A 13,629-nucleotide genomic window follows, 5' to 3' on the forward strand; every position below is an offset into this window, starting at 1 on the left:
AGGGTTAGCTTAGCTTTGAGGATGTGTTGAGGGTTAGCTTAGCTTTGAGGATGTGGTGAGGGTTAGCTTAGCTTTGAGGATGTGGTGAGGGTTAGCTAAGCTTTGAGGATGTGATGAGGGTTAGCTAAGCTTTGAGGATGTGATGAGGGTTAGCTTAGCTTTGAGGATGTGATGAGGGTTAGCTGAGCTTTGAGGATGTGATGAGAGTTAGCTTAGCTTTGAGGATGTGATGAGAGTTAGCTTAGCTTTGAGGATGTGATGAGGGTTAGCTTAGCTTTGAGGATGTGATGAGGGTTAGCTGAGCTTTGAGGATGTGATGAGAGTTAGCTTAGCTTTGAGGATGTGATGAGGGTTAGCTGAGCTTTGAGGATGTGATGAGGGGTTAGCTGAGCTTTGAGGATGTGATGAGGCGTTAGACTAGCTTTGAGGATGTGATGAGGGTTAGCTGAGCTTTGAGGATTGTGATGAGGCGTTAGCTTAGATTGAGGATGTGATGAGGGTTAGCTGAGCTTTGAGGATGTGATGAGGGTTAGCTGAGCTTTGAGGATGTGAAGAGGGTTAGCTTAGCTTTGAGGATGTGATGAGGGTTAGCTGAGCTTTGAGGATGTGATGAGGGTTAGCTTAGCTTTGAGGATGTGATGAGAGTTAGCTGAGCTTGAGGATGTGATGAGGTTAGCTGAGATTTGAGGATGTGAAGAGGGTTAGCTTAGCTTTGAGGATGATGCTGAGGGTTAGCTAGCTTTGAGGCATGTGATGAGGGTTAGCTTAGCTTTGTGGCTGTGATGAGAGTTAGCTTAGCTTTAGGATGTGATGAGGGTTAGCTAGCTTGAGGATGTGAAGCGGGTTAGATTAGCTTTGAGGAGTGAAGAGGGTTAGCTTAGCTTTGAGGATGTGATGAGGGTTAGCTTAGCTTTAAGGATGTGATGAGGGTTAGCTTAGCTTTGAGGATGTGATGAGGGTTAGCTTAGCTTTGAGGATGTGATGAGGGTTAGCTTAGCTTTGAGGATGTGTTGAGGGTTAGCTTAGCTTTGAGGATGTGATGAGAGTTAGCTGACCTTTGAGGATGTGTTGAGGGTTAGCTTAGCTTTGAGGATGTGATGAGAGTTAGCTGAGCTTTGAGGATGTGATGAGGGTTAGCTTAGCTTTGAGGATGTGGTGAGAGTTAGCTTAGCTTTGAGGATGTGGTGAGAGTTAGCTTAGCTTTGATAATGTAATGAACGTTAGCTTAGCTTTGTGGATGTGATGAGGGTTAGCTGAGCTTTGAGGATGTGATGAGAGTTAGCTTAGCTTTGAGGATGTGATGAGGGTTAGCTTAGCTTTGAGGATGTGATGAGGGTTAGCTTAGCTTTGAGGATGTGATGAGGGTTAGCTTAGCTTTGTGGATGTGGTGAGGGTTAGCTTAGCTTTAAGGATGTGATGAGGGTTAGCTTAGCTTTAAGGATGTGATGAGGGTTAGCTTAGCTTTGAGGATGTGATGAAGGTTAGCTTAGCTTTGAGGATGTGATGAGGGTTAGCTTAGCTTTAAGGATGTGATGAGGGTTAGCTTAGCTTTGAGGATGTGATGAGGGTTAGCTTAGCTTTGAGGATGTGATGAGGGTTAGCTGAGCTTTGTGGATGTGTTGAGGGTTAGCTTAGCTTTGAGGATGTGATGAGGGTTAGCTTAGCTTTAAGGATGTGATGAGGGTTAGCTTAGCTTTGAGGATGTGATGAGGGTTAGCTTAGCTTTGAGGATGTGATGAGGGTTAGCTTAGCTTTGAGGATGTGATGAGGGTTAGCTTAGCTTTGAGGATGTGATGAGGAACATCCAACAACAGAATGGAATGCGTGGACGGAACAGAGTTACATAAATACGCACCTGAAGTTTTCTCTGAATAGTTTGTGACATGATTTGTTTGTTTGAATTGTTAGAGATGTATTCCTATTGCCAATAGGAACAGGTCAGCATGACATGAGATGTATAAAGGAACATAGACAAAGGAAACGCACGTCATGTGGACCGATTTCAATGCTTGGAACTGTTTTAAACAGGAGAGTTTGTCATGTTCATTTGGATGTTCAAAACTTGGCAACTTATCGTACTAAATCACATATATCAGGTGGGTGGGGAAAAGCAGAATATATGTGTGTGGTGTTTGTATAATGAGGGCTTTTTGTTATTGTGTTGTACCCTATCTATTTGACACTGTAATAAAACTCAAACTTGTCCGGGCTGCGCTCTTGAGATCTGCCTCTCGTCTCTACACACTAAATCTAGAAAACAATGCACACTAAACATCTTAAACTCAAGGTTCAAGGTTCAAGGATTGTATTGGTCATACGTAGCCTACATTGTTAGTATGACGACTAACATCTTAGGTCACAGGCTCCTCCAACAGTGCAACACAATAAAACAGAACAGAAAAGTGAAATGGTGAAATAAGAGTCTATACAAGTGATTGAGAACTGCAGACACTTTACAGGCTGTACTCTCTGTGCAGTGAAGGGCTCTCTGGAGCTTCCTGCTGTCACAGAAGAGAGACTCACTTAAAGGGAAGTGCTTCTTTGTCCTGCATGCTACAGTATAATGGAGCTCTTAAAGCTAATGTAGGCTGCAGGATGCATGCTGAGTTAAAGTCCCTGCTGAGGTGCAGCCCTGAGAAACATTCAAATGAAAGGTTGATCAAATCTGGACCGAGCAAACATTTATCTTGATGCATAAGTATCTGTTCTGCAGAGCTTTTAGTCGATGGTTTTACACACATTTGATCCCATTTCAAATATATGATGTGCACTCACCAAGGACATATGAGCACATCTCCTTTCACCGTAGCAAGTAACAAAAATTCTAATTCTAATTGACAAATACATTAAAATATCCCAAATACTCCTACTTCCCTTCCCTGCTTGGTACATTTCTTCACATATTTCCATAGTTAGGGGTAAATAAAGATAGAAATAGCAAAACATGAATACTTTCTTAATGAAATGTATAAAGTCCAGACATAATAAACCAATATACGCATACAGGTCAGTCATTAGGGTTTATGAGGGGCGGACAAAGTTAGTTTGTTCTGTATTTTCTCCAGAGTACCTCAGGATACAAGTTTATGAATGACCAGTTCTTAAGCACACTGTATTTGAATTATTTCTGCAAAATATGTGCCAGATCTGCTCCAGTTTGTGACTCTTACAGCCTCAGATCCAGCGCCTGGATACGGGTCCAGGTTCCTGCCGTGCGGACTGAGGCTGGAGAAAGGAGTCTTTTTTATGATGGTCCTTGGTCTTGGAACGACCTTCAATCACGCCTCAAACTGAGGGCACTCGTCCCTATAGCATGTTTCAGATTGAAGTTGTCTGAAGTCCTTAGACTCCTGACCTCCAGCTGCTCTAGCTGTAATAAGTAGTGCATTTCTTACTGTCCTAATGCTCTCAATGTAGGGACTGCTTTTTTGTCTTTTGTTTTCTTAGTTATGTTCTCTGTATTTTATATGTTTGTGTTATGTGTAACGTTGCTGCCTTCTTGGCCAGGTGAGATTCTATCTCAATGCTTTTATCTGGTTAAATAAAGGTTACATAAATAAAAGAATGACTGCATGCTTCTCTATATTAAACCCTCATGTTAAGCAGACACCGCTCACTCTGTCACCGTGTGGTTATGGCTGTTAAATAGATCAATACCTGGTTTGAGTGTTTGCATGCTGATGACTTCGGATGGTAAAAACAAGTCAAACATTGGTGCAGAGTGTCTCTTCATTATCGTGTGTGACTAATCAATCAAACGTGCTGTGCAACACGAAAACAAGGGGGAAATCGTGTTGGTGAACACGAAATGCCGTGAGACTGGGTTGGGTAGGATCCAGTCTAAATGCAAAATTCTGCACACCATTTCTCTGTAGCATGTGTGAAGGCGTTCCCCTTTAAAAGTAAATGGTCAGACATTATATTTCTGAATCAGCTGCTAATGAAGACGATACACAGGTGGTTGTTATTAACTTTCTGATCCTCAAGAATCGACGGGCAGCGCGGGTTAAAACCCCTCGTAATTTTGAAATTCAGTTCCTGACGGACGCCAAAAGAGCCCGAGATTATGGAATTAAACCAATAAATAAAAGCAAGGATAATTGTGTGTTATTGGTGAGTAAATAACAGTGTGTTATTTTGATTAAAAATACTGATTTCAGTATCCTGAGGCTCTGAGCCCCATTTATTTTCCTCACAGCAACAGAAGTCCGAAATTATACGATTTAAAATAAAAGCAATAATTGTGGCTTGATATTGAGTAAGAACATGTTTTTATGAACCACACAGCTTCCGGTCTTCCACGACCCGACCGGAGAAAAAGACGTGCTGCAGGCACGAAACACATTACCCGTAGAAATACATTGCTTTTAAAATCGTGCTCTGCAACACGAAAAAAAGGGGCAAATCGTGTTGGTGAACACGAATCAATAGATTAAAAATCGTGTTGGTGATCACGAAATGCCGTGAGACTGGGTTGTCCTACCAGCTAAATTAACAAATCACATGTCAACATGTTTTCACTCTCACTGCTGTAGACACGAGTCTGCAACCATAGCATACAAAATAATATCTGTAATCTAAATTATGAGAGGCAATACTTTGTGTGATAGCTGGCTAGATAGCTAATCGCTAGGTAGCCAAAAAAGGTAGCCAACTAGTTAGATGGATAGCGACTGTTAGCTAGTTTGAGTAGAAAGTTATTGTTAGCTAGCTTGCTTGTCAAAAAGATAACAAACGTAAAACGCTTTCTAGCTTTTTAAGTAGAGAGTTTGCTTACTAGCGAACGTTAGCTAGCTTAGTAGCACACACAGGTTAGTTGAATTCAGTCTCTAGGTTAACTTGTTTTTATAAATGTCTACTCTCAGGATAGCGAACGTTAGCTTGCTTTTCTCCTATTGGCCGGCGTCGTCGGGGGGGGCGGGTCCAATGCAATTCCTGCCTTGTTCTATCGTTAAATTACATCATTCTGGTGTCTGTGGTTATTTAAACATTCCCTAATAAACGTTATTCAGCGGCAATACATGCGGCAAACCCCAGTGTGCTCAGTGTACAACATCACATGTCATCTCACCTTGGATTCACGGTTTGAAAATGCAGCATTTCGCCACATGCTAATGCTAACCGGAAGTGAAGAATTTTCAGAATAAAAGTATTAAGTTAATAATTAGTGAACTTCAGGTTTTTCAGAATAAAACTGATTCAAATTAAATAGTGTATTTAATTCAAATTACGCCATATCAACATTGATTTAAATTTCTAACACTTACTAGCGAATGTTAGCTAGCTTAGTAGCACACACAGGTTAGTTGAATTCAGTCTCTAGGTTAACTTGTTTTTATAAATGTCTACTCTCAGGATAGCGAACGTTAGCTTGCTTGTAAAGTAGATAGCTAACGTTAGCTATCTTAGTTGCAGTCCGACCGGCTCATATGTTTCTTAGCTCCTCATAAAACACACATCCTTGGTCAAAACTGTGACTTTACACACTTTCCTGTGAACTATGTTTCTGGCAATTGTGTACACATTGAACGTTTACCCTGTACTTTCACTGGTTTCTAACATCATGCTTGCTTTATTTTGCAAGAGTGAGAGATGTGTCCGTGACCCGGGGTCAGATTCAGCTTTTTATTCACACAACTCTTTGGTAGAAATAAAATGTTTTTGTCCGTGGTCTTAAAACTAACCTCGTCCATCTTTATTACCCGAAATGACAGAATCAATTCAGCACAGCTTCTCTGACCCTGTCTTTCTAAAGCTTTTCAAATGACAGATTCTCAGTCATATGGAAAGCCAAAGTCTCTCTAAAATGAAAATGGTTTCCTGAAGGAGTCACATAAGTGCTGCTCCTTCCTTCTTTCCTTGTGAAGTTTAAACCAACACATCATTACAGTGGAGGTTCCTCCCCTGATGACTTTCACATGAGTTTTCTCACAAGCTATAACCCCATTGGGTGATTACCAGTCATTATGATGCACGGCATCCTGCTTCTAATTATCTGGCAAAGTGAACGTGTTTCTGTGCACTTACGGTCGAGCACTGCAGAGTCTCATCAGAGGACGCAGCGTCCACACGGCGGCGTGCGTTGAAGCCTGCCGGCGGGCGTGTCTGAAACTCGACCAACAACCAATCACATGAATCTCCCGCCCCGGACACACAAGCACGCGGTTTGATTGGCTAGAGCTGGCATATGATTTTATTGGCTGACGCTTCCGTCGAAGCTTCAAAAGTTGAACATTGCTCAACTTTTGAAGCGAGCCACGCCAGTGAAGCGAAGCGACGGAACCTCAATGCAGTTCGGCAAAGTGTGACATCACACCATTCAAAGTGAACGGGCAGAAGCGTTGAAGCTTCAACGGACGCCGCCGTGTGGACGGGCCGTTAGAATCACAGAAAATACATGTTTACATCACATTGCATTTAGCTGACGCTTTTATCCAAAGCGACTTACAATAAGTGCGTTCGACCAGGAAGACACAACCTTGAGGAAAACAGAATCATAAAGTACATCAGGTTTCATCGAGCCAAGCATTTCAAGTGCTACTCAGCTGGCTTTAGAGGAGCCAGTCCTTTATTAGTATATAAGTGCTCTGTTAGCAGTTCTTTGTTAGTCATTCTATCGCTCTAGATATGTTTAGTACACAGAACAGCACTGTGTTTATAGCGGGGGGGTCCAAACCGAGGGCCCAACCCAGTCTCACTGCATTTCGTGTTATAGTCACGAAATTAATGTAATCTATTGATTCGTGTCACACAGAACGATTTAAAAAGCAATGTATTTATATTGGAAGTGTGTTTCGTGCCTGCAGCTCGTCTTTTTGTCGGGTCTTGGAAGACCAGAAGCTGTGTGGTTCATAAAAACATGTTCTTACTCAATGTCTTACCCTAAGCCTAACCCTTTGTCATCTTTTTTTCCTTCTAATTTGTTATTATTATTTATTGCTTTTAAAATCGTTCTGTGTGACACGAAAAAAAGGGGGAAATCATGTTGGTGAACACGAATCAAGAGATTCATTTCGTGACTATAACACGAAATGCCGTGAGACTGGGTTGGAGGACCACACACAGAAAAATATACGTAGGGCTAATTGGGCTAGTAATAATAATAATATATAACACTTAAATAGTGCTTTTTTCAAGTACTCAGATCTTGTTCTTGAGTAAAAGTAGAAGTACTCAGATCTGGTACTTGAGTGAAAGTAGAAGTACTCAGATCTTGTACTTGAGTGAAAGTAGAAGTACTCAGATCTTGTACTTGAGTGAAAGTAGAAGTACTCAGGTCTTGTTCTTGAGTAAAAGTAGAAGTACTTAGATCTTGTTCTTGAGTAAAAGTAGAAGTACTCAGATCTTGTACTTGAGTAAAAGTAGAAGTACTCAGATCTGGTACTTGAGTGAAAGTAGAAGTACTCAGGTCTTGTTCTTGAGTAAAAGTAGAAGTACTCAGGTCTTGTTCTTGAGTAAAAGTAGAAGTACTTAGATCTTGTTCTTGAGTAAAAGTAGAAGTACTCAGATCTTGTTCTTGAGTAAAAGTAGAAGTACTCAGATCTTGTTCTTGAGTGAAAGTAGAAGTACTCAGGTCTTGTACTTGAGTAAAAGTAGAAGTACTCAGATCTTGTTCTTGAGTAAAAGTAGAAGTACTCAGATCTTGTACTTGAGTAAAAGTAGAATCACTCAGATCTGGTACTTGAGTGAAAGTAGAAGTACTCAGGTCTTGTTCTTGAGTAAAAGTAGAAGTACTCAGATCTTGTTCTTGAGTAAAAGTAGAAGTACTCAGATCTTGTTCTTGAGTAAAAGTAGAAGTACTCAGATCTTGTTCTTGAGTAAAAGTAGAAGTACTCAGATCTTGTTCTTGAGTGAAAGTAGAAGTACTCAGGTCTTGTACTTGAGTAAAAGTAGAAGTACTCAGATCTTGTTCTTGAGTAAAAGTAGAAGTACTCAGATCTTGTACTTGAGTAAAAGTAGAAGTACCAGAGTGTAGGAATACTCTGTTGCAGTAAAAGTTCTGCATTCAAAATGTTCCATGTTACAAATTAACATAACATTGTAATACTCAAGTAAAGTACAAGTACCTCAAAATTGTATTTAAGTACAGTACTTGACAAAATGTTATTAAACACCTCTGCATCTTCAAAAACATAATTTAAAAGAAATTATGCAGTGATTTTTTTAACTTCATTTTCTACTTTCTTCCTTCACAAAGACTTTGGTCTGCGTCTGTTTTATCCTTTCGCAATAAAATACTTATTCACTCAAATTGACTTTTTAATTTCCATTTTGTTCAAAGGAACAACAACAACAGAGAATTGTGTCTCGAGTCGACCATTTAGGACAAATCTCTTCAAACTTGTAATTGAATAGATTAATGAATCAGAATGGTTTATTTATCGCAGGGTTATAAAGTTTAACGGTATTGGCTCCATTTAGGAATCAAAGAAAAACAAATCAATGCCAACGTCAGAAACTAAAGTAAGAATGTGCAAAAACGGATATAATAAAATACATTTCAATAAAATATGAAGTAATATAGAATAAAGATAATTATGCAAAAATAAGTAGATAAAATGTCTTAAAATAAGAAAGAAATGAAATAAAGATATGAACATTAAAATAAGAAGTTGGTGTACATTTCCAATAAAATATCTTTGTAAATAAAATGTGCTACAATATTCCCCAAACAACTGCTGCTGGTATTAATGTCTCATCTTGTCATCTGGTGTATAAGAGGCTTTAAACGTTGTTTTTATGATAGTAGGCCTATCTGTGGGAAAATATATTTATAAATAGTATAATACTATAAAATGCATCTTTAAATCGTAACGTCCGTCTCACAGAAACAGATGGAAGTTATATGTCCTGTTTCTTAGTGTGAGTCGTGTCACTGAGGTAAGGCAGTGGAGGAAAGCCCTCCACCAGACCCTTCTCTCGGGGATTATATATGAGGCTTCGCATCTCTCTGTAAACACGGACACATTTAGCTGCTTCCTGGCACGCTGGGCGAGGGAAACCACACAGGAACATCTCCTGTCCTCGTGGATCTCTGGAAGGAGAGAGAGAGAAGGCCTCGACCATCTGCTGCAGAAATGTGAAATCTGTCTCCTGCCTCAAAGTCTTCTGTCTTCAATCCAGTTCTATCACACAGAGAATCGAGGTCGTCCCTTTTCTTTGTTTTTATTTATTGTGAATGTTCCGACATCGTCCATGAACTTTTACAGACGCGCAATTTATCCTCACTCTTTTTCTGAGAGACACAACCACACACAGAAAGCTCGTGTTTCACTCAAAACGCTGCAAGGCTGTTTTGAGTTTGTTTATCTCAAACCAAGCCACAAAAACGTCGGTTCATTCGCTCTGGGAAATTAAACTTAAAGGTGGGGAAGGTCATTTTGGAGAAACCAGCTGGAGTGCGCTAGAGTTTGAAAATACACAACCGAAGAAATCTGCCTCTTCCTCACAGAGCCCCTCCCCCAACACGCACGGACGCGCACATGACCAACGAGGGCACGAGATCAGTCTGTGCCCAGATGGAGGCTGACAGGCAGGCAGGCCATCCAGTTACTTTAGCCGGCTCAGATGATTGGTCGAGCTTTTTACAGCGCCACGGCTTCAAAGCACTTCAGATATTCGTTGCTATCGGACGTTAAGAGCATTCCATGTTTCTGAAGTGAACTACCGACCCCACCTTTAAGAGCTGTAGAAACACCTGTTGAGATCCAGCTGATCCCTCACAGTGTTTGTTTGTTTGTTGATCCTGTGTTCACTTTGTTTTTGGCCAATTGTTTGAGATTTAGTCGCCAAAACGTTTCTGTTTTCGTCCTCTGCTTTCAAAAGCCTTTGTTTCAGGGCCTGTCAAAAGAAACCAAACTCCAGCAGGCAGACACAGTTACGCCCCGTCTACACTACAGGCATCGGAAAATCTTTCAACTCTTCGCCCATTCACTTGAATGGGGTGACGTAGAAGATTTTTAAACTTCGCCGAACTGCATTGTGGGGAGCATGGCATGGCTTTGCAAGCATCACGAGCATCTATCGGCATCAAAAGTTGAACAATGTTCAACTTTTGAGGCTCGATGCTTGGCATCAGCCAATCAAATCCCGCGTATGCCAATCTGACAGTACAAGCGCTAGCCAATCAAACCGCGTGTAAGCTGGGAGAGAGAACGCAGGTCATTTCCTCATATTACACAAAATGGAGCGGTAGTGAATCACCCGGTGCTGTTTGATCAGTCTCTGTTCATCTACCGGGATACAGACCGGAGGAGCGAGGCATGGAGGGAGGGGGCAGAGACAGTGGGTTTTCGCCTGTTTGGGGAGTTTATATCCAGTTTACTTCGTTTTAACATCGCTATTGCTTTGTGTGCCGGGGGCGGGCGGGAGATTCCTGATTGGTTGTTGGTTGCCTTGGGCGCGAGAAATCGCCAAGCCTCAGACACGCCCAGCTTCAAGATTTTTTGATGCCTGTAGTGTAGACGGGCTGTTAGAGACGAGCTGAACATAAAGCAGCTAAAAACTAAATAAAATCAGAGCTGAAAGAGACTCAATATCTGACCGCTGGATGAGAGACGTGTTGTTCTGAGAGGTCATTGTTTCAGGTGAACCTGCATGATATGAGAACCTCTTTATGTCTTCACTTTATATCGGCCAATCGGAGCCACACGGATCCTTTTTACTCCTCTGTCTGTTTGTGCCTTTAACCTGGGACATGTGTCATCATCCTGCTGATACGTCTCCTTTAGTTAAAGATCACTAACTTTGATGTTCTACTAAACCAGGGGTCTCCAACCTTTCTCCACCTGAGAGCTACTTTGAAAAAATGAAAGTGGCCAAGAGCTACTTGCATCGCATCGCTTACATTTATTCACATAGCACTCATCAGTTGAATTAAGCTACTTTTGTGTGAAATCAATACCTAAAGCTTATCTAAAATCTTAACTTCACATCAAGGTCCAAGAAAACGACAATTTCTCACATATTAATATGGACAACAAAGTAAGTACTTCACTGAAGATTCACATACATGTCCAAGAGAAAAATACAATGTTTTCACTTCTTAGTATGGCCCACATAGTAAATACATCGCCTTAATCACCACCTTGCAAGCATCTTATGATATACTAACTAACTATGGATGGCATTAATTTGGCCTCCAGTGAGACTGTAAGGAATGTTGGTGTTATATTTGATCAGGATTTATCCTTTAACGCCCACATAAAATCAATTTCAAGGACCGCCTACTTCCATCTACGTAACATTGCAAAAATCAGGCATATCTTGCCTCAAAACGATGCAGAGAAACTAGTCCATGCATTTGTTACTTCTAGGCTGGATTATTGTAACTCTTTATTATCAGGGAGTACCAAGAAGTCAATCAAGTCGCTTCAGCTGATTCAAAATGCTGCGGCTCGTGTACTAACCAGAGTTAGGAAAAGGGACCACATTACTCCTGTTCTGGCTGCCTTACACTGGCTCCCTATAGAACACAGGATAGAATTTAAAGTTCTTCTTCTCGCCTACAAAGCCCTTAATGGGCAGGCGCCATCGTACCTTAAAGAACTCATTATACCCTACTGTCCTACTAGGGCATTGCGTTCCAAGGATGCAGGGTTGTTGGTTGTTCCTAGAGTCTCTAAAAGTACAATGGGAGCCAGAGCCTTTTCTCATCAAGCTCCACATTTGTGGAATCAGCTTCCAGTTTGTGTTCGGGCGGCAGACACCCTATCTGTTTTAAGAGTGCGCTTAAGACCTTCCTTTTTGATAAAGCTTATAGTTAGGGCTGATTAGATTCAGCCCCTAGTTTTGCTGATATAGGCTTACTTTGTCGGGGGACATCTTACTTCTTCCTTCTCTCTGTCTATACCCGTGTACTCTCATGTTCCCATTAACCCAGCTTCCCCACATGTCTTTCTTTTTGGTGTCTCTATACGCTGGGATCCGGAGTCATGGATGATCCTGCGGTCCTGTGTCCTGGATCGCGAGCGCTGGATCTTGAGTCGTGGCTGTGGTCCTGGATCATAGGTCCTGGATGGATATCCTCGTGGATTCATCTTCCTATTATACACACATGCATTTCCAAACATCTGGACTACCTATGTTGCAAATGTATTATCTTTTCAATTTACACACAGCATCTATTGCACGTCTGTCCGTCCTGGGAGAGGGATCCCTCCTCTGCTGCTCTCCCTGAGGTTTCTCCCATGTTCCCTTTAAACTGGGTTTTCTTTGGAAGTTTTTCCTTGTACGATGTGAGGGTCTAAGGACAGAGGGTCTAAGGACAGAGGGTCTAAGGACAGAGGGTGTCGTATTGTCATACTGATATTCTGTACACACTGTGAAGACCACTGAGACAAATGTAACATTTGTGATATTGGGCTATAAATAAACATTGATTGATTGATTGATTGATCTTATGGCACGTGTGTGAAATAAGTGCATTCACTCTTTTTTACAGTCAGTGAGATGACTGGCGCTGCATGGAGTCCACCATAGAGGTGTATGCTGGACCCACTCAGGTCCACTCTAATAGAGTCATTTACATGTTGATCAGTCGGTCTTGTTCTGTAGTTAGATTTCATGACATTCATGCCGGAAAAAGCTGCTTCACAAAGGGATGTAGAGCCTAATAAAGCAGACAGGTTCAGTGCTGCTTGGTGAATGTTCTTATAGTTTTCTGGGCGTACAAGGCTCTAGAAATGTTGTGAGTTTTGCTGAGACTTCAGCTGAACATGATTTTGGAGATGTATAACCTCCATCTCCATCTCCACAGGATTGACACTGAACAGTGCAGCCATATGTTCTTCTTCTTCGTGTTGACATTAAATTATAAACCATAATTAATCAATTGTATAGGTCTAGCCTCCCTATATCTGTGTGTGACATTTTTCCATCCTCAAAAACAAAAAGCTAATACTTCTGCAGTCTAGCTGCAGCTTCTAGCCACGGTCTTCTGTTAAAAAAGGACAGTGAATGTCTTGAATGAGGCATCACACACAGGACTTGAGTCAGAACACAGCAGACAACAGGAGTATTTACAACAGCATTATAAAAACAAAAATAGTGCATGTGGGTGCACACTTACATTCTCTGTCTTACTGTTACATGAGTCCCATGAATGTATGAGATTAAGTTAGCTTCATTATATATCAGTGATTAAGTGAATAATAAAGTTTCTATCAGGTCACTATCAGCCTGTCACTCTTATTAGTAGTTATCTTTCAGGAAAGGGCGGGGCTTGGAGGAACAGAGGAGACGGTGATCGCGGAAGCTTTCCTCCTGCCTTCACAAACTTTACACGCGTATTTATCAACTGAAAATAGCATGAGGACATTCATACTCTGCAATCCAAGACTTGATTGAATCCACCAAAAACCTGACATGACGATAACGAGTGTTTTTCAAAAACACAAATCCCTCCCTGTGTGTCTCTGAGCCGCAGCGACGCGGCCTGATTCAGAGCGGGTCATTCTGCCGTTGGTTCTGCTGGTGCTGCTGGAGAAAGCAGACTGCTCCGTGTGTGGTGTCGCTGTGCCGCTGTCACGTCTGCTCCTTGATCTCTGCGTCACGGACCAATTTTATATTTGTGTGCCAGAAACAATTCTAAAATAAAAAAACTTTATTGTCCGGCCGCGGCCGAAAAAT

Source organism: Pseudochaenichthys georgianus, unplaced genomic scaffold (genome assembly GCF_902827115.2).
Source record: "Pseudochaenichthys georgianus unplaced genomic scaffold, fPseGeo1.2 scaffold_619_arrow_ctg1, whole genome shotgun sequence".
NCBI lineage: Eukaryota > Metazoa > Chordata > Actinopteri > Perciformes > Channichthyidae > Pseudochaenichthys > Pseudochaenichthys georgianus.